Genomic DNA, 23,148 nt, shown 5'->3' on the forward strand with positions numbered 1-23,148 from the left:
TTTCAGAAACTCGATATCCTATTAAGTTTTACAATACCTTTAGAATATTGTCTTACATTTTCAAGTTGATCGGAGCAAAAGTTTCGAATATACAGCCTTGAGAATTTGAGCGCCCGAAGCTAGCTAGGCTAAGTGCGCCGTATTTAAAAGAGTTTTTCTCGAAACTATGTTATTGAAGTCGGTTGGCAAAATTTCTCGTGAACTACTCATCCGATCTTCATAAAATTTTACATAGGTCTGTGAGATACAATTCTTAAAGACTTGGACAACTTTAATTTTTTTTGAAAAATGTTTCCCAAAAATCAATTTTCAGTTTTCAGAAACCCCATTTAACCCCTTAACTTTACTCCCACGGCATAATAATGAGTTGTCAAAAAAAGTCTTGCGGTATTTTCGCTAGTTGTCGAATATATTTTACAAAAGTAACACTAAGGAGATCTTTGATACTAGAAATACACCTTAGAACAACTTTCTCGCGGAGGCCTCGTGGAAAGTAACTATAGTCGTAATCCGTAGCTTGGAATATTAACTTTTTCAAAACTCAGTAACTGCTAAAAGTACTGGCTCATTGGCAATAAATAACAAAGCAGCTATAAAGGGCTTCCGAAGCCAAAATAAGAATAACTTCTAATACTTCCATCAGAGTTTAAAACTCGAAATTTAAATGCGTATTAATTGATGTATGGACATACATATATAGTAGAATATTAAAACCTTAGTGTATAGTACATCATCATTTTGATGGATTATACATAAACTTAAATTATGTATACTTTCCTCAGACACAAAAGAAAGAAAATTAAAATTTTCATCACGAGTTCTATGAATTGGTTGCCAATGTCTCGGCGAACATCCTCCAATGCTCGTTAAAAAAATCTTGCACGCACTCGACCATTTAAGTACTTTATAGGCGAAACTGAACGCTAACAGTTTTGAAGAAGAATACACCATTATATTGTATATTATTGTGTTTTAGTTGCCTTTTGCCCAAAGTTAGCGCATTAAAAAGTTTTTTATCCCTGGCACATCGCATTCTGCACGTGATTTTGCTACAGCAAATAAAACCGCAGGTATTCGGTACGTCAAACAAACCTAATGGCATCTGTTGGCAGAAGTAAGAAAAAGTGGGCACTAAGGAGAAAAGCGTGGAAAAAGGAATGACCGACTAGAGACAAATTTTGTTAAAAGGTCAAACGATATTACTTGTGAAAATTAAGATTAATTACTTTTAAATTTCACGCATTTTGCGGGTACATTGAAATATTAAAATTATCACCTTTTTAAAAAGGTGGTATTTTTATTGGATTATAATTAAGATTGCATTGTTGAAATGTTAACACCTTTTAAATATAGGAAAAATAAATTTCTGGAAGTTTTATTGTAACTAGTTTTAATGCTATCCGAAGTTAACTAGTTAAGAAATTATGTACATCCAAAGTAATATATTTTGATTTATATAAAAAAAAATATTTCTGAACTGTAAGCCTATAAAAAAGTGTATTAATCCTTGACTCTTTACGATTTCTTTTTGGTGCGAAAATTGCTGACAGACTTTAGCTTTCAAACCCATTTATCGTCAACACAGTAACCGACTGTCCACTGTTAGTATATAAAAAGGAGCCAATAAAAGAGAAGCAATATCCAAAGAAAAAAGAATGAAACAAAGCCCCTTCCTCATTTTTTGGTGTTTATTGCTAAGTAATAATTGTAATATGGGTGACCAAACATAATCGATTGTGGAGCTCTACTTTAAGTTGAAGTGGTGGAAAAGAAATGCGGCAACTGTGGCGACTAGCAATTTGGGTAATACGTTAGTTATGGGTACATTTTATGTGACAACTTTCGAAGCCACAAATTATGAGATTGTTACTTAACTACTTAGATGCTGGTTTCGAACACGAAAAAGAAATAGCAAAAATATCGACAACAACAATAGCAAGTGACAAACAAATTACACAACAAAGCGGGTACAAGACATTCTTATGCAAATTTTGTTGCCCCCGAAAGAGTATGGGCACCGCATCCAACGATCATCAGTACATATGTATACACACAAAACATAGAAAATACCTACACAACAAAATTTAAGGAACCCAAAATCTCATAATTGACGTAATGGCCCACAACAAAAAAGTGTGAGGGGACTATATCCTCAAGATGTCTTATTCACTGGCTTGAGTGAGACATTGAGACAACGAAACATAAACGTGATTACAGTGTTGAAGTTAGCTACGTCATGTTGTGCAGTTATTGAAAGAATCATTTTCTGATAGGCACGGTAGTGAAATTCATAAAGGGAGGCGCTTTAGTATTTTCCTTTTTATGGTTTCGTAAAACAATCCCGTAGCTTAGTCGCCTCTTAGATGCAGGTCATTTATTTTTAGTTACCGCTTTTGAAAAAATACCAAATGCGTTCATAAACTACAAGACAATCACTATTAAATTAATCGACGACATTATCGGTATCCAGTTGACGAAAAACGTGGGCGATTAAATATCGAATACATACATAGCCCATAGATTTGTGTTTCGCTATGTGTAGACTGAACATAGAACTAGAAATTAAACTATAAAAACTGTGTTTAAATTTCTAGAGTGATAATTATATAAATTTTAGAAAAAGTCTTTCATGAACAAACTACATACAGATATAAGACGAAGAGTTGGCTAAGATCGATATTTGCCTTTTCAACCAATGTTATACGTGTTCAAAGGGTTTCGTCGGTAGATGAGAGTCTTTCAATACGTACTTATGTAGTTTTGGCATCACAAAAGACCGAACTTTAAATAGTCCATATGAGTCTCTCGCACTATCCGAGTGTCAGTCCGAAGACCTAACCTAAATATTTGTAATACTCAAATACGTCACATCTTATTAAGAAATAACAGTCAATCGTTCTTGGTGTAAGGTAAATTGGTGACGGGAAATATATGATGATTCCTAATTGTAAAGCAATTACCTTTGCTAGCTGAATTGAGTTCCAGTAAAGTCCAGGCGGGAGTGGCTGTAAAAGAGATCTATTACAAGAAAAAAAATTTACAAACGGAATAGAAAAATTATCGGAAAGCAATTCTAAACTATAATCTGGAGTTTCTTGTACCCAAAAGCGATGAATATCTGATTATATACAAGAGCTTATTTATTTCATTGATCTATTTTATTTCATATGAAAATCTATCCCCCCTTCGACCATGAGGTTAACATATTTGTGCTTAAAAAAAAACTAAATTCATTCATTTTAAATTGCTCAAGATTCGCCAGCATGAAACAAAAAAGAGAGCGAAACATCAAAACAACGTGCAATACTCTCAAGAAAATCTCAAGTTCTAATTGAATATGGTTAACAGCAATTTAAGTATTCCAGCACTCACATATTTAATGACGCTTAACCAAACGTTAACTTAACTTTTTCTCTATTCTATTAACTCTGCCAAGTAAATAAAACAAACAAGGAGGAGTAAACTAATAAAACCGAAACCAAACTGAATAGAAATAAAGCACCTGCGGTGATCCGAGTACGTGTACGTGTCAGCAAGGAAGCAATAAAACTTTGAAAACCACAAAAGTAGACGGACGACTCTAGCAAAGCAAATAATAACGAAGAAGAGCAGCAATTGATTAAACAATAAACAAACTATATGGTAGATTCATAGAGAAAAGCTGCTGCCAACACAGAAGGGGCAGTGACACGGCTAAATGTTCGCAATTAACATGTAACAACGGCAAAGGAAGGCACTGCTGCAGAAATTGACTAAATTCGACAATCGATTGCTAGCAGCAGTAACGACAATAAAACACTAAAAGTGTCAGCAACCACAGCACAATCCGTAAATTAACAATAAAAGCGACAACAAAAATAATTAAATCCAACTGATTGACAAAATCACTCAAAGTGTCTGCGCTTCACTGGCCACAATCAGAGTTGATGCCATAGATTAATGTATAAAGGTAAAGGAATTGACAAGCCGGCATCTAGTTAGATCCACATATCAGCTGATAAAAGAGGAATAGCAAGTCAAAAGCTACAGTAGCTTTAATAATAGCAGCAGTTGCTCCTGCAGCAGTGAGTTGTGATTGTAATTGACCGATCTAACTTGGTCGAATATGTGTGTTATACATCGCGTAAGCGGTGTCTACGCCAGTAAAGAAAAAGTGTAATAGCACAGAGTGACGTAGAATATGTATAGGTGGATTAGTAGCTATTCCGTAGAAAAATAAAGATACAAACTCAATTACAATTCTGTACCTTTTTTCATTGCTTAGTTATGACACTTTATAAATATATACCTTTTATTGTTATTTATGACCAACTGCACTGTAGGTGTACGCGTTCTGGTTCGTTCATGTCAAGAATCCGCACAGCCGCTCATATTTGAATCGAAATAACTTGCTAAGCTAAATATACAAAAAGAAATTCTAACAAAAAATTCATTCCTTTCACTAGCAGACAGAAACATTGGCAAACATAAATTTCGTCCTCACTTTGCAAACGCAAATCAAAAACGATCAATATGCAATTAACGGTTTGGAAATGAATCCAAGTAAGAAATAAATAATTAAAAACAAAAAATGCTCGACACATTGCGCTTGGAAACAGCGGAAAATTCTAGAAAAGGGTATGAAAGACAGTTTGCCCACAATCGAAAGCAGAGCGAAAAATTAAAAACAAAGCAGACGAATAAAAAAACAACGTGGTTGTATGGGTGTAAGTGCGAAAAATGTGTGTCACATTGCATAAATTGCTTGCTAACAACACACAAACGAACACAGCGATAGACTCGTTAAGTATCGGTGAACGAGCAACAACAAACATAACAACAGCAAGGGGACATTATTACCAACATAGCAATGTCCTGACTAACGATGGCGTTGATGATAGCAGCGTTGACAGCATCAAAAGCGATACAAATTTCATTGAGTGCATAGTGCCGTCTGTGCGCCATGGCGTATACGTAATTAGAAATTTGCAGTCCAATTCGATTGCACTACAATTGGCTGAAAATTGCAAATGCAATTGTCATATGCATACCTGCATACGTTTACAATCTGCGTTTTGATAGATATGTAGGTCAGACTATGCAACGTGATTGCTGAATATTTTAATGAAGTTAATGGAAGCGTTAATTTTTCATATGCAAATTCATGTGGATATATTTATAACGGGTGATTTTTTTGAGGTTAGGATTTTCATGCATTAGTATTTGACAGATCACGTGGGATTTCAGACATGGTGTCAAAGAGAAAGATGCTCAGTATGCTTAGACATTTCATCATGAATAGACTTACTAACGAGCAACGCTTGCAAATCATTGAATTTTATTACCAAAATCAGTGTTCGGTTCGAAATGTGTTTCGCGCTTTACGTCCGATTTATGGTCTACATAATCGACCAAGTGAGCAAACAATTAATGCGATTGTGACCAAGTTTCGCACTCAGTTTACTTTATTGGACATTAAACCAACCACACGAATGCGTACAGTGCGTACAAAAGAGAATATTGCGTCTGTTTCTGAGAGTGTGGCTGAAGACCGTGAAATGTCGATTCGTCGCCGTTCGCAGCAATTGGGTTTGTGTTATTCGACCACATGGAAGATTTTACGCAAAGATCTTGGTGTAAAACCGTATAAAATACAGCTCGTGCAAGAACTGAAGCCGAACGATCTGCCACAACGTCGAATTTTCAGTGAATGGGCCCTAGAAAAGTTGGCAGAAAATCCGCTTTTTTATCGACAAATTTTATTCAGCGATGAGGCTCATTTCTGGTTGAATGGCTACGTAAATAAGCAAAATTGACGCATTTGGGGTGAAGAGCAACAGAAGCCGTTCAAGAACTGCCCATGCATCCCGAAAAATGCACTGTTTGGTGTGGTTTGTACGCTGGTGGAATCATTGGACCGTATTTTTTCAAAGATGCTGTTGGACGCAACGTTACGGTGAATGGCGATCGCTATCGTTCGATGCTAACAAACTTTTTGTTGCCAAAAATGGAATAACTGAACTTGGTTGACATGTGGTTTCAACAAGATGGCGCTACATGCCACACAGCTCGCGATTCTATGGCCATTTTGAGGGAAAACTTCGGACAACAATTCATCTCAAGAAATGGACCCGTAAGTTGGCCACCAAGATCATGCGATTTAACGCCTTTAGACTATTTTTTGTGGGGCTACGTCAAGTCTAAAGTCTACAGAAATAAGCCAGCAACTATTCCAGCTTTGGAAGACAACATTTCCGAAGAAATTCGGGCTATTCCGGCCGAAATGCTCGAAAAAGTTGCCCAAAATTGGACTTTCCGAATGGACCACCTAAGACGCAGCCGCGGTCAACATTTAAATGAAATTATCTTCAAAAAGTAAATGTCATGAACCAATCTAACGTTTCAAATAAAGAACCGATGAGATTTTGCAAATTTGTGCGTTTTTTTTAAAAAAAAAGTTATCAAGCTCTTAAAAAATCACCCTTTATTTAAATATATAAAATGATATTGTGCCAGCAATGAACAAACGCATTCGAATGTACAGTTGTTCATTTTTATAACAAAAATATTATTTTTAACGAAAAACCGAACTACGAAATTTTTGTAAATGGTTTTGGGAATATTTTGAAAATGGTGGAAAATGAGAAAAATTCAAAGTTAAATTAAGAAAAATAAATAAACTAAAATAAAGGACCTATAAATAAGGCTCGCCGATCCTTCCCCTTTTCACTAAAGTTCTTCACGATCGCTCTAACTCCAGCGTAGTGACCACTTGGCTGGATGTGGTCTCACCTTTAACCAAATTAGAAACTAATTTTATTCAATAGGAGGTACAAGATGCCAAAAGCCCGTCCCGTGTGAAAGGAGGTCGAAATATCAAGGCTTCAACCTAGAAGGAAAGGATCAAAGAAAGTTTAATTGGTATCCAAAAGTTCAAATTAAAGACAATGACTTCTTTGTACTGATATCGAAGGGGAATTGGCCGAAACGTAAATATGTGCGTTGAATGTTGCTGTAGCTGTTTGCTATCGAGATCTGTCAAAAAAAGACTGTTGAAAAAGTACTCAACCAATAACGTCGCCAGAACGGCTATTATTCATCGAAATTGCAGTGTTCCGCATTGGGATGCTTACCGTTCGAACGTTTTTTTACAACGAGTTCGTACAATGACAATGTAATTGTCGCGCTGTCGATTTATTTAAGCCGCCGTTTGTCAGCACTGGACACTGGGCTTAACGCAAATATAATGCGAAAAAACTGTTCCAGCTTAGTGAAGTGACGTGGGCACAAATGGCATGGACTAATAAGTTGGCAAACGGGTTACAAGTTAGCTTAAAAGCTATTTCAAGTTATGGTGATAGGCCTTACAAGGCGCCGGGTCAGGGAAATTACATTTAAAGGCTACAAGAGGGGAAATAAGTAAGCTGAAATTATAACAAGTCTCATTGTGCTTTTAAATATTTAGAAATTTTAGAGTCAACGTGTAGCCTAAATTTATTCAGTGTTAGGATATTGTTTGTTTACCAATTTTTCCTTCATTATTAATTGTCTTTATTTCTGTTCAACTCTTCATTGTTTCAAAACTTTCTTCATATTAGCAATAATAGCAGAATATCTAAGGAAGAAAGAAAAGTAGAAAATTTTAATTAAGCAATTTTCATAAAAAAGAACCACGTTGAAAATGTGCGTTTTGCATACGCATTCATCTTCTGGCCGGACTTCGCGTTACTGTCAGTTTGACAAATGACTCAACCCTGTTTGGCGGCGGATGAAGCAAATACGAATTGCCGCAAGCCATACAAACAGTTAACCGTGCATTGTTGTGCAAATTGACGCAGACAGCAAAAACTCTACACAAATATGCTTTATACCAGCAAGGGAAGAAGAGTTTCCTCCGTGGAAGCTGGCAAAACCATGGGGAACAGCAACCGAAGTCAGTAGTTTCAAAAGGATCACTGAGCAAGTGAATTCCAGCGAAGGTCCCTACTTTGTTTGCCTTAGTGATGACATTGTTCAAAGTAATAACAGTCGTTGAACAAACGGTTGACAATGAGAGGAAATAATAATAAGAATACTGATTTCCGGTCAGACAAAGCAAAACTTGACTTATGCGTATGACGGAAGGTGCCATACAAATCGGGATGAGAACATTTTTTCCTTTTCGGAGTTCGCAGTTGAAATAATTTTTCACCATTCAACTTTTCGTTCTTCGCGTAATAGGTAATAGATATTCCCAGATAGTTATGTATCCATCGCTACTTATATTGCGCCATGTCGAAAACGAACGGGCCAGGTGACACAAAGGATACTGTCAGATTTCACTCAGGTTGCACTGCTCAACTTTACTTGATTTAAATTGCAGATTGGAGCTGTGCAATGCTTATGTCTGAAAGATAAAATGCAGGAACATGTAAATGAGCAGAAGCTTGGGGTATGAGTAGATGATTCATCATCGCAAGCTGCATACTAATACGTTTAAAGAAAGAACATTTGGATAGGCTATGGTGCTAGCAGTTCTAAGGTTAAGTTTCTTCTATCAGACATAGGTAAATGGTAATATAAAATACAAAAAGGGCAATCGATCCGCATACGTATAAGACGCCCTCTTTGGAGCGTATGACCCTGCAAGCTGCAATAGAAAGAAAGAGAGAACATAATATACATCTAATTCTTTATGTTAATTAACAAAATTTTAACGAAAACCTTACTTAAAATATCTTTAATGACATCAAGTACAAATTCTGCGCACTGCTGTTGCTTCTTCACTTTCTCACTTGCACTTCCTTTTATTTTTACATCACAATTGTAGACTACATATTAACAGGCATCCAACGTACCATTTACGAGCTATAAATTTCATACTCTTTCTCGTGCTGCTTTCGTGTTCACTGCCACACTTCGAAGTACTTTTCGAGGACACGGCAACTTGACTCCCAAAGATAAGTGTAATTTTTGTGCCAGAACAGCATCACGTAAGCCATTGATGAGATCTACGCGACACACATCACAATTGAATATCAGCGGAACTAAGAACAGCGAACCTAACTCCAACGGCGCGGCAAGTAAGTATTGTATGAACGAAGCGCTCAGCTTTGTACGAAGCACTGCAAAAAAAAACAACTTAAAATTCTTACAAGCATAACAGCATTACGCGCCGATTTTCGAAGATGGAAATGGAACTGAAGATGAAACAGCAGTGGCATTGCAGCCGTCATCGAAGCAATGAAGCGAAAGTAGTTGATGATGGCAAGCAAAATGTAAAAGCGTAGAAAAACTACAAAGAAGATGTTGAAAAAAAGTGTAGTGTTTCAAAAGGTAAACTGTAAGCCAAACAGAACTAGTCTTCAGCATGAAAGCGAGGTCCAAAAAAGCCATTTTGACAGCATTTCTGCTGCATTGTGAGCGAAAGAAGGAATATTCGAATATCAACTACGGTGTGAAGATATATATTGCCGAATGTACTATCAACGAGTTAGAAGAAGCAGTCCGTAGGTTATCAAAGGCAAGATATAAGATCCGTTCCAGATCAAGATAATCGAACAGTAAGCGGTGCCTATGTAGTCGTTAATCATTTCTCTAATACAGCAAATTTAAATTAGGACAGACTTAAGATGTCTTCTTTACAGATATATTTAGTGTCGCTTCTGAAAAAAGCCTATTAAAACATATCGACAATGTGATCAATCCCATGGCAATATAATACTAAGTTATATGTTCTACGATAAGTTTGTAATTGAACAGCCAATACTGTCACTGATTTGTACGAAGAAACTTATAAATAAATAAGAATCTATAAATATTAATACTAAAGCTCCTCAAAAGTAAGAAATTCTCAAAAATAATAATCTGATAGAGCTACCTCAATGCCTGGATTATAATGATCTATTTATTCTCGAACTCCGTAGTTTTCCACTCTCATCATATTTTATCAGTATTCAAGCCCCAATCCTTCTCACCTCTTCCCTTTAAATCTCCCATCTCTAAACTCTCACTAGTTTCGAAGCATACAACAATTACAACAAAGCAATGCCAAACACTTTTGAACAACTTTTATATGACTAGTGTAAGTAAATTTTAGTAAGTGTTAATGTATTTTGGTAGTGCGCACAGATGTGTAAGGGCGTATAAGTGTACACATGTCAGCTACGCGGCGAGTTTCGACAAACCACCTTATTCGCCAATATTCGACGTTACTCGCCAATTAGTGTAATTAATTTTCAAACTGTGAGATTGTATGTGTATGAAAGAAGGTATCCACAGAGGGAAACAACAACTGCGATAATGAAAAATATACGCCAAACTTTTTTAGCATTGCGTCATATACTTTTATGGCTTTAAAACTAGCGAAATAACGGTGAATGACAGACTGACATTTGGCGCCGCACATAAGTTATCAAATGGGCCAACGAGGGCCGTCGTGTATCAAGGCAAAAAAATATGGAAAAGTGGTCTTCGCACACATCTACTAAGAAGCAATCAGTCAGAGCTAGTGCAGTCATAGTCATTGTGTCACATAAGTTAAATATAATGGAAGGTGAAAATCTACTGGAACCACACAAAAACGAGAGTTTTAAAAATGGAAACCAGAAATTTGTTATACATACATCTAGCCAACAGGAATAGTATAAAATAGAAGTAAAAATTAAATGAAAAGTCTTGAGTTGAACGTTTGTGACAACAACTTTTGCCACTTCCTCTGCTACGCGCTCAAATTGATTCTTATGTGAACCTATCAATAACTCTGTCAACTTATTGAAAATTAATGGCCAGTGCGGCGAATCTAAAATAAAAACTGAAAATTCTTTTCTTACATTTCAGCATTCGAAAACTTCTACGAAGCTGCCAGATTTATAATGAATACAGAGCAATATTTTACAGAATAAATAGTGAATAGCAGTGCCCTACCACAAACTCTTATTTAATGCAAGTATAAGTATATACATCTGCAAGCACCGCAATGTTTTACTAAGTTATATGTACTATATATATATTTTTTTTTGAAAGATCAAGAGCCTAGACATCACACACTCATATTTCAACACGCAAAACCGGAGTCGTAAATTAAAAATAATGGTAACGAAACACAAACTGCAGCAATAGATGTATGTATAGGAAAATAACAGAGCATATCAGTGAATTTCATTGTCTTCTACAGTCTAGTTTAGTAACTATTCCAGCAGTATTAGGTCAAATGAAATTGGGGACATTTTTGGAAGTTGACGAAGAAAAATCAAGAATCTGCAGCTGGATACAAAACGCGAAAATTTCTGCAAGAGAACTTGCGAAGAATACTACAGGTTCTCAGTGTTGTTCCTCTGTTGGATACAATCGGCGAATATTTGAAGACTCGTCATTCTAAAGAAATATTGGATAGATTTCAACTGAGTTTGCTGCTTTCAGAAAAATTATGTGATTTGAAAATCAAAGAAATGAAAAATTGTTTAAGCTGCTTGATAGACAGATTCAAAGGCCTTGTGAAGCCCAAAGGTGAACTTGATCACTGGCAGTGCTATTGGGGTCGGAAACAAAAGTTAAAAGGCAACAAGTTACCGACTACTGAATTGGAAACATTGAAAAACAGTCACGCAGACCTATATTCCATAATTCATAGTTTTCTTCGTATATTCTGCACACTTTCAGTGACGAATGCGAGCTCTGAACGCTCTTTTGCTACCCTTCGCCGCATGAAAACATGGCTGAGGACGAACATGTTTCAAGATATATTGATTGGCTTGGCGTATTATGACTCTGAAGTCACTGCAGCAGAATTTCTCGAAAGATTCTTAAAACTTGGCCCACATCGTTTTCTTTTATGAAATTTTTTTGTTCAATACATGAAATGACTACAGTATTGTATATTGCAATGAAGTATGCCACTCGCACGTCTACGATTCATAATGTGGTTCTTCAATTTAGTAGGATTTGTTATTAGAAGGTGGATTTATTATATTTATTAAAATAATCTTCATATTTCAATAATAGTTTTATGAGCAGATTTTCTAAGTGTATTTTTGAAAATTATATAAATTTGCTTTCGAAGATAGCAAATTTAAAACTTGTGATTTAAGAGTATAAGAGGTTTTATTACATGAAATTTTCTCTTTTCATTTGTGTATTTTTAATGTTCATAACTTGCACTCATTGCTCAGCGAGCTCTTAAGGGTGCGCTTGTCGATTCATAAACATGCTTTTGAAGAGTAATCGAGCTATACGTATAATTTGCAAAGATGTGGATTTTTTTCTGGATCATTTATGGCACATTGCAGGCTGTTTTCTGATTTTCACATTGAACGTAATTTTTTGTCTATTAAGCGAATCTAATAAAAAAAAAATTATGTGATATTTATTCGATTCACTATTGTCAATACGCAAAGGACCCTAAATCTTCCGCAGAAACTCGCTCTCGAGAGCTCGTAACATCGACTCATCAGATGTTGCCGTATAGCAGGACGGTGATGATGAGTGACTTAAAGTGTTTGGTCTTTGTTCGTCAAGAGAGGACTTTATTTCTCAATTGCCTTCTTAGTCAGAAGTATCAGGAGTTGTTCTGCGGTAGATTTTGAGGCTGACATTGTTTTTGCTGATAATACTGGTTCCAAGATAGACGAAATTAGAATTTTGTTTGATGTCAAGAGATATTTCGTCTTGTTCTCGTTCGCAACCAAACCCATACGCTTCGCTTCCTTATCCTGTTTGGACAACACTAGATTAGTATATCCCGAGAGGTGAATCCTCCTAATAAATTCATTCAACTTAAATTCAATGCATTTAAAATTCAAATTGATGAAAAAGTAATTCGAAAAGGGTATACCAACTCAAATCACAAACCAAATATATACAACCCTATTAAGGACCCCAAGTCAAGTGCCTCTGCGTCTACGATTTCATTGTTGAAAGTATAATATGTGAGAAATATGAAAAGCACAAGAAAAAGCATAAACATGACAAAATATATAAAAAAATATTACTCTTTCTACACTTTTTTGTGCCTTGAAACATTAAATATGCAAATATCCAACAGTTTTCTACTTACTCGCCAATAATGTTATACACCATGTTATTATTACTGTTGTAAAATGCTTGTAATGCCTGCTGATGCTTTTGGTGTTTAGTTGGTAAGGGTATTTGAAATGTTGATGTTGGTTTTATTATTTCCTTGTTAAGCTTGCTGTTAGTACTTTATTGATGTACTATTTGTTTTGTTGCTGCTGTAGGCGGAAGTCGAAAGTGTGACCATTACGAAGTTGAAGTTTGCTAACCTAACCCAAGCCCGGTTGGCTATTTTCATAACATAGACTTTTTTTCATTGTCGGTTTGTTAGTAATTTTCCTCATTGTCAATTGCTTTTTTTGTCACTTCTTTTTTTTATTGGTTTACTAATGTAAGTGATGTATATTTTTTACCTCTCCCCCTCTTTCACCTTTGGTCCTTGCAGTTTTACTCATAACAAAAGAAATCCCACAACTCAATCGAATTTCCTGAACCAATTTGTTTGCAAATAATTTTATCGAATCGCTGTGCGAAGGGGAAAAATTTATGCGATTATCCTTTTTGCCACACTTTCCGCCTTAGCAGCAGACATTCATTCGCTGCGAAGCTGAAGATTTCCCAGTAGTCATAGGATAAGTACGCTCGGCTACCACGGTGGGGACAGAAAAAGCACCTTTGCTGTTCAGTGAGTTTGATTGGGTGAATGCGGTATCTCATGTGGTCCCCGCTTCGATGCTTGAGTGTGTATATGTGTGTTCTTTTCCCATCGCAAAGTTCTTCTATTCTACGCACCGCTGGCGGGTTGAAGTAAACATTGAATGCTGGTTATCCGGTTGGTTGATCTACACGTTGTCTGCTTGGTTGCTAGCCATAACCTCACAGTTTGTCTGTTTATATGTCTATTTGACTGCTTGTTTGTCAGCCACCAGCGTACACAATACCGTTTAGTGGCGAATCGGTGATAGAAAAACTTTTGCATATTTGCATTTTCATAAAAATATGATTGTTGTCAATGAGCAAGCAGCGCAGACAGAGGAAGTTTCAGTGCTTTGAAGTTGGGCTGACAAGCTGAAAAAAAAATTATGGAAAAATATATACAAGTGCGAAGAGTGTATAAACTGTAAAAATAAAAATAAAGCTGCCTTGTTAAAGAATCAGAAAAATAGCAAACCCATATTAAGCTCGAGCGTAGTAGACTGCCTGCTTTTAGTGAATATGAAAAGGTCAGCGGGTACCTCAGTAAGTTTAGATATAAGAAGCGGAAGCTATACTTCTAGGCCAAATGTTTAACCGTGCTTTTGTTGTTTCTTGCTTAAGGGTCACACAGGCGAATTATCATTTTCAATGTATTTTGTATGTAACTATGAGCAAGTTTACATGTTGAGACCGCATGAGTTTGCACAATTTTGTGGGTAAGTGGTAAACAATGACTTGACTTAGTGATTCGCCAGCAATCAAATGAGGATGGGGTAAACCATTTCGAATAAAAATTTTGATATGCATTTAAGAGTGCATCCTTATATATCGGAGCCACAAACCTTCAACGGGTAAAAATTATGAATTTCGGTGGGTTGACTAGTTATTAGAGCTAAAAGAATCTTATGCGAATATCAAAAATAACACCAAGTACCCTTATTTTGTGGCAGTCAGTAAGGATAATCGATAAGTACATATAATTTGACCATCGTCAGTAATACAATCTCACAGGAGTTGAAAAGTAAGTCGAATCGTAGGTGAAAGAGAAATATATTTTGAAAATTTGATTCAAACTTGGGAAGGCTAAAAGAATTTATGGTTCTAAGGCTAGAAAAAATATAAAAGGCTAGCATCTAACTATATTACATCCAAAAAAGCTTGAAAAGCGGTGTTCATCGCTAAACTGGGCAAAAAAACACACGATTTCCAAAAAGATTTTGAACCCGTAAGCTTCACATCCTTCATGCTGAAGGTTCTAGAAAAGCTAATGGCCTTGTACATAAGATCGATCCTTGTCGAATGCACAACACCCATACATAAAAGGACGATCAACAGAAACCGCTGAACACCATGTGATAAATGTTATTCCCTACACCACAAACATTACACAATGGCGGTGTTTCTTGACGTAGAAGGAGCTGTTAATATAGAATAAGCACGATTATTGATTATCTGTTACTTGGCAGCATTAACGCTTTGGTGTGCAGATGGACGCGCACGATGCTTATGAACAGAATGATCATAGCATCAAATGGTTTAGCGAAAAGAACAAGCCACGTCAGCACAGGCACTCACTTCTTTTATGGATGGTGGCGCTGAATATAATACTACCTAAACTCAATGTGGAATGGCTTAAAGCAGTAGCATATGCAGACGAATTAGTGTTGATGGTATCAGGGATGTTCCCTTCCACAATCAGTGAGATTATCGAAAGAGCTCTGCGAAGGTTACACCTATATCCGTCACAGCTAAACATATGAGAGTTGAAATCGGTACTAAACAAAATTGGAAGGTTAACATTGAAAAAAGAGCAAATAAATCGGTTGTGGCCTACTATATCTGCAACAGAATACTTAGCAAATACTGGCTCTTAAACTAAATATTGTTATGTGTATGTACTATATACGGCGGTCATAAGGTCAATTCTGACATACGGAGCTCTGGTTTAGTGGCCAACCCAAGAAACACTACAGACAACATCAGAAAACTAACAGCAGTACAGAGAGCAGCCTGTGCAGTGGTTAACCGTGCTATAAGGTCATGTCCGAATAATGTACTCCATACACTCCTGCCACAGCTGCAACATTGACGTCATTACTCGGATAGTATCAGCATGTTCTGCTAAAAGAATACAAGAAGTAGAAGGTTGGAATAGAAAATATTATGGACATAGCGCCATGAAGCTAAACATAATAAATCAGACTACAAGTATATTCCCACAAGGTTAGATTTCAATAGCCACTTCCGTGTGGGGATATCCTCTAAACGTGAAAGGAGAAAAGTTTTGGTAGAAAAGGACGATGCAGTCTCTATCTATACCGATGGGTTCAAAATTGATTTGAGTGGATGCGAGTGTATACTGCGATGATCTCTCTCTCTCTCTCTTTCTCTCTCTTTTTGAATAACAAGCTCAGACAGCATCTTCCAAGCGGAAGTATAGAGAGGGACTGTAATGTTCTATTGAATAACTTCGGGATACAGAGACTAACCATATACACGGATAGCCAAGCAGCACTGCTAGCGTTGTCGACGTAACTAAGATTTTCGGTAATGAAAAAGCGGACGAGATTGGCCAAATTAGAAGTCTCTTTAGATCAATCCTAACGAAGCAACGTTCATTGGAATTAACTTTCATTACTTCAGAGTAATACCTAATATAGTATTGTAAAAATAACTTAACCGTGATGTCAGACACTGTACAGGTGATCTAACACCTTTCAAGTCTCCTTAGTCTAGCACGAATGAAATTTGTTATCTGGTAAGTCCCAGATTTCTTAGTCCTTTTGAAATTTAGTGAGGACATATGTACTTGCTGTCATGTTGAAAGTTGTGTACGAGGTGTGTTTAAAAAATATCGCGAATTGTAACTGACAGTTTTCTTCGATTGCAGGGGCGTGGTGCATCATGAGTTCTTGCCACAGGGAAGAACGGTCAATAGAGAATATTACTCTCAAGTTATGCGCAATTTGCGCGAAGCAATCCGCCAGAAACGCCCGGATTTTTGGAAGAACAAAAATTGGCTTTTGCACCACTATAGCGCCCGTGCTCACACATCGTTGCTTGTGCGCGAGTTTTTGGCCAAAAACAATACATTAATGATGCCGCAGCCACCGTATTCCCCAGATCTGGCACCCTGTGACTTTTTCTTGTTCCCTAAACTGAAGAGACCCATAAAAGGACGACGTTACGCTTCTCTTGACGAGATAAAGACGGCATCGAAGGAGGAGCTGAAGAAGATAAAAAAAATGATTTTTTGAAGTGCTTCGAAGATTGGAAAAACCGTTGACACAAGTGTATAATATCTCATGGGGATTACTTTGAAGGGGACAAAATAGATATTCATGAATAAATAAATAATTTTTGAAAAAACTCAAAATTCGCGATACTTTTTGAACACACCTCTTATATTCTTTTGTGTTTCCTTTTCTTGCGCTCATTAAATTAATGAAACTCCCGCCTCTGTAAACTTTTTAATTTTTCAGTTATATTCCGCTCCACTTTTACTACATCATATATTTGGTTTAAAGCCACAGAGCTGCATTTCAAAGTCAGATATGCATTAGTCACTTATAACCACATTTTAATACTTCTAACCAGCAGTGTTAAAAACTTATATGCACAAATTATAGCTCTTAAATTAAGACGACAAAGTGCCATATAAAATCTGTTAGAATGCACTTTTGGCACTCTAATCTGGCGCCACACATAAACCAACGAGTTTATCCATAAATTATCGTAAACAACACACACAAGAAATTACCACAATCTCAGAGAAGAATCAATTTATTGAGGCGTTAAGTATTCCTTTCGACCTCGTGTTCAGCAAATGATACTGTACAAAAATATGAAACGACGAAAAAACCAAAAAGAAAGAATTGAATACATTGTGATTAAAACCATTTCGGCATTGGCGCCACATAAATGCTTAGCAGACGTTGCCGACTTGTCGCAAATATGTACATATCAGAATAAACATGACACAAGAAATATGTGGAAATGTATAGTATATATTATATGAATAAATATAGTCATGTATGTATCAACAATGAATTTGAAAAACTCGTTAACCCGAATTTCAAGCTTCAACAAAATGTATAGTATGAAGTATGCGAAACGTTTGTCTAGCGTTTGGACTGAAAACGCTAGCTGTCCCTACAAACTAACTGAAGTGTAGACAATGTGGAGACACATTTTTATAGTTTCCACTTAGCTTTGCTGATGATTTAATACAATTTGCTTTGAGCATTGTCCAAATGTAGAGTTATTGTTGCTCGCGAATGTGTGCTATTTCACTTACGTACACGCATATATACATACATATTACAAAATTAACTAGCAAAGAGTATGACGATACATTAAAATGTAGCAAAGTGAAATAGCTTGACATTTTCCCCAATGTGCGGTTCATTGAGAAATTGTGAGGCGGAATTTATTGGATGAAAAAAACATATAGTCGCTGAGAATTGAAAATAATTGACCATAAAATATTTACGTTGTAAAAAATTTTCGTCGTACGATTTATGGTTCCACTATTATCGATTTATCTCTCTAAAGAAAAACTTAATCTCACTGGAAGCCTGATTAAAACTTGGTATATTTGGAATAAGTATGAACCATACGAATGATTAAACTGCAAATTTACTACTGAGTGCTATGGTTCTAGCTGACAATACATCGTTGACTTTAATCGCAATTACCCTACAATAAATCGTGTCTATGTTAATAGAATCTGGTATATCTGCGTTCTCTAAATATTACTTGATTGCAATAAAGTCAATAAATGTTTTACAGTAAACTTCAGAATTTCTAATATACTTTCCTTAGCAACGATCTGTGTTAAGGTGATAAATATCTAATATCTGCCAAGAAATATTTTCCTTATGTCAACATAACAGGGCTAGATAGACCGATAGGGACAGCAAACGACGCCACATTTTGTCCGCTCTTTTGACATTTCTCTTCAGTAAGGTTTGCCATTTCATCATGGAAAGATGTACGTTCCAATAGCAAGTCGAAATTATTAAAATTGACTACCGAAATTGGGGGTTAGTCATCTCAACTTTAAGAGCGCTACGTTCAATTTATGGTCATCATAATCATCCTGTTAGACTAACAATTATGCGTTTAGTAGAAAAATTTGAATCCACAGCCACAATATAAAATGTTCCCGTGCCAGTGAAAGTAAGAAGTGCCCGTAGTGACGAGAATATTGCTGCCGCTTGCGTATCTATAGAGGAAGACCCAAATCAGTCTCTGACACATTCTCAAATGTTCGGAAATCTATTTGACGTCGTTGTGGCGAATTTTGCTTACATCCTTACAAGATCAAATTGACTCAAGAACTGAAGCCGTTTGAACACCAGAATTGTCGTATGTTCGTGAATTGGGCTTCGTCAATAAGCAAAATATGCATTATTGGTCCGGCAGCAATCCACACATACTCCATGAATCACCAAGCACTTACATAAATTGCCTAGGTGAACTGGCCTGTCAATATGTATGTTTGAAGATAACTGAATGAAGGGGAACATGTATGTATGTGTCTGTAGACAATGGTACATAAGAGGCTGCTGGCAGGAAATGCATATTAAAGTCTGCATATTGTATTTGCGGCAGCGGTCAGCAACTGCATCGGTGAGATTAAGCTGCTTCCTGCAAAGTAGAGAGTACTTGATGACAGTGTACCAGCGTCGATGTATGTATGTAGATATGTGTTCGCATTTTGTGTGCAAGCAATCTACTTGGCATGCTGGACGGCTTCAAAAGTTAAATCTCTCTACTGCTGCGAATTTCAGTGTGTCTATGGACTACTGTTTGGTCGGCAAACAAAGCAATTATTATTCCAACAAAGATGCTGAAGATTGTCTTACCATGGAGCTACTCAAATATTCAAGTCTCTTGCAATCTAGGACGGCAGCAACATAATGTGAGAATATGTCTTATGTACATTTTGTATGAATAACACTTAATAAGGAAGTGTCCAGGTCATTGTTAGTTCATTGAGATTAAATTAAACCTGTATAGCAGGCAAATTGGCATGAATCCGCATACTCACTCGCACATATAAATACAGTGGTCTCTATTCAATACATATATCAGCTATATGCAAAGTCACCTTTGCAACTGATTGTTGAGAAGCTAATTGAAGGGATTCATATCTTTCTATTCACACATTCCTTACACTGTTTTATTGCACAATTTCTCCGTTAAAAAGCTAACCAAGATGAGTTCGTTAGCTACCTAACTTCTATTACGCAAATCGTATTTGCTTTTAGTATTGTAAAGATGTCGCATTAAGTTCCGTTCTTCAAAATATTAATTGAAGTCGATCGTGTTGGACAATGGGATTAGAAGCATGTGTTCCTGATATCCCCTTTGCGAATGCCAGGCACCATATCACAGTGCAAGGCAAACTTGGCATCTGCCAACCGGCATGAGCTGAATTAAGTCAGTTAGTAATCAACAGATAAATGGGTTAATCTCACTATAATCTCAATCAAACTGAGAGCTAGCTATCAATGGAATAACAACCCACGTACCATTTTATATTCAAATTTACACATTCCTGCAATACAATCACAGCTATTCACTTGCAATCGATTAATGAGGACAACAGAATGTCGATGAAAAACTAAATTCACAAAATAACGATGATTTTACAATAAATTTACATGCTCAAAATAAAATATCTATGACTTAACCTTTAAATAAGAAGTTGAAAAATAAATTTTTTCACATTCAGAGCGCTGAAGAGGAATAAACTACCATACTTCTTCTTACATATTTGGATTTCTTTTTTACTTCCCTTTTTACAGCCAAGCTTTGCCTCTTGAATCTATGTACCTAACTTGATTGCTGTGTTCTGTTGTTGTAATGTCTTGTGGCTTCATGCGACGACGATAACAAATCCAGATGGTTTCTTTATCATAACTCTTTGAGGGTTTGCAGTGTATGACGCGACTGATGTTTGTATGTATTTGATAAGCAAACAAAGAGTTATTAATAATTTATGGTTATAGCATGGTGGTGGTGGTTTTTAACAGTATAGTGAGTATTCAACTACAGCTTGTTATGGTTGTTTTACCCCTGCAGCTTAATCGTTACAATCAAGAGTCTGTAAGGTGCAGGCAAATGAAATGTATCTGCAATGTTAGAAATGTTTTTTATAGTCGTAAGCAAAACTAAGGAAAATTCTTTATGAGCGTTTAAGTACATATGTAATGACGAAGATACTTCCAAGTATAATTTGAATGATATCGATAAAATGGAAGGGGAAATGCTAAAACTTCCATAAGAGTGTATAGCTGCTGGCTTACGTCGATGATATTGATATCATTGGCCTCAACAACCGCGCTTTCCCCAGACTGGATAAGGAAGTGTAGGAAATGGATCTGAAACAGACAGTCAACTTACTCACGACTTGGCTCTTATATCACAGTTGACAATCATAACTTCGAAGTTGTAGATAATTTCGTCTATCTTGGAACCAGTATTAACAGCAACAACAATGTCAGGCTCGATATCCAACTAGAATATCGCTTGACAAGAGGTGCTACTTTGGGCTGACTAGGCTATTGAGTAGTTAAGTCTTCTTTTGACGCACAAGGAACAAATTGTACAAGTCACTCATCTGCCCTGTCCTGCTATGTGTTATACAGACATGCACGATGACAACATCTGATGAATTGGCTTTATGAGTTTTCGAGAGAAAGTTTTTATAGAAGATTTGTGGACCTTTCCGCATGGGCAACGGCGAATACCGCATTCGGTGGAACGATGAACTGTACGAGATATGCGACGGCATTGATATAATTGTTCAGTGAGAGCATCTACGATGATGGCACTACTAGAATTATATCCAGACGATCTTAAGTTAGCCCTAAAAGAAAATGCTATTTCACCGAGACAATGCACCAAGTCACCTCCCAGTGATGGCAAAAGGACACTAACTTGGCCCTAGCGACTATATTCTGTTCTCAAATCTTAAAAGAATGTTCGCTGGAAAGAAATTTTCGTCGAAAGAAGAGGTGATCGGCAAAACTGAGTTCTAAGTATCTGGAAGCAAAGGATAACTCACACTACAAAAATGGTATCGGAAAGTTGTAGGGTCGCTATAATCAGAGTATCACCTCTGAAGCAAACTATCTTGAAGCAAATGAAATGATTGAAAGACATTTTTTATTAAAATATAATATTAGTTTTGTTTACTTTTACATTGTCATATTCTAAGTAGACAATTTTAACATTTCGCATTGCACTGCAAAAGGAGAGATTGAGAGATATAAAAATTTTGCGTAAGTAAAAAAAATCAAAACGAGTCAGATAATGCAGTTTGAGTGACCAAACACCTTTGCACTGCTCACTATAGCACTCCTATGGACTAATGGGACGCTGTTACGCTCTGCAGGCCTCCGTCACCTAAGTTCCATTCGCAAAGCGACATTTGATCTCACGCTTTTGTATGGCTGTGTTGCGCCTCAAGCAAAGCGAACGCTGACACAAAATCCACTCCTCCTGTCCGCAAATTTCAAATGTGACGGGAATGCTGATATCGTTATCCTCACAGTACACATTCTCGACCGTTTCAATGTGCAAAGTGCTTGGGGCTGTGATGGCGCAAACGTAGGAAAGCTACTAAGCAACGCTGTGAAAAGAAAAAAATATTGAGGAAGATATGATAAAACTAAATATTTATGTAAATAAAATATCTACATATGAATGTGTTGCCCACTCTTAAAGATCTGAAAACGCTTCAAAAATCGAACGGAGGGTTAAATTGCAATACAAATATTATGTTGATTACTCATACGCCATGGCGCATGTTTTGATACAGTTGTCTATATGTGTGTACAGAATGATGCTGAAAATAAGCATGAGCGTTGCACCTCAGTTAAATAATATGAAGCTGATGTATATTTTACTGTGTGATTTTCGAGAAGAAAATTTACAAAAGCGGAAAATTATTTAAGGATTCTAGGGTAGGTTGATACCAATGATTTCAATATTGGATATTTTTTATTAATTTAAATTTATTAAAATTTTTAACAGGTGCCAATCTTGGGCACAAAAAGTCAGCTAAATCTTAACGAACCTTTAGTTACATTAAATGCTAAAGGATATCAGTGATACTGAAGGTTTGATGAGTTCAATCAGTCTGTGAATTTTGTTTTTATTTCATTGATTTTTTATTGTAATTATTAAAACAAATCTTTTAAAGTTATATTTTGACTTCCTACCATGCCATTCCTTCATTCGTACATGATATGCTTACTCGGGACCGCAGTTGCTGTCTCCGGCTCGCCCTGCTATTGTCTTCTAGCGTGCGGTCAATGTGGTAAGTGGCATCGTGTGTTGCGGTATTACCAATTGTTTCCAGCATTGTTGTTGTTCTAGGGATGGCGCTTATATGGCCTGTTGCTTCCTGTTCGTGCCACTCATTGCCGTCATTCTTGTCTTTTAAAGTTGTATGCGATGATGATCCAA

Source organism: Bactrocera dorsalis, chromosome 1, assembly GCF_023373825.1.
Source record: "Bactrocera dorsalis isolate Fly_Bdor chromosome 1, ASM2337382v1, whole genome shotgun sequence".
Classification (NCBI taxonomy): domain Eukaryota; kingdom Metazoa; phylum Arthropoda; class Insecta; order Diptera; family Tephritidae; genus Bactrocera; species Bactrocera dorsalis.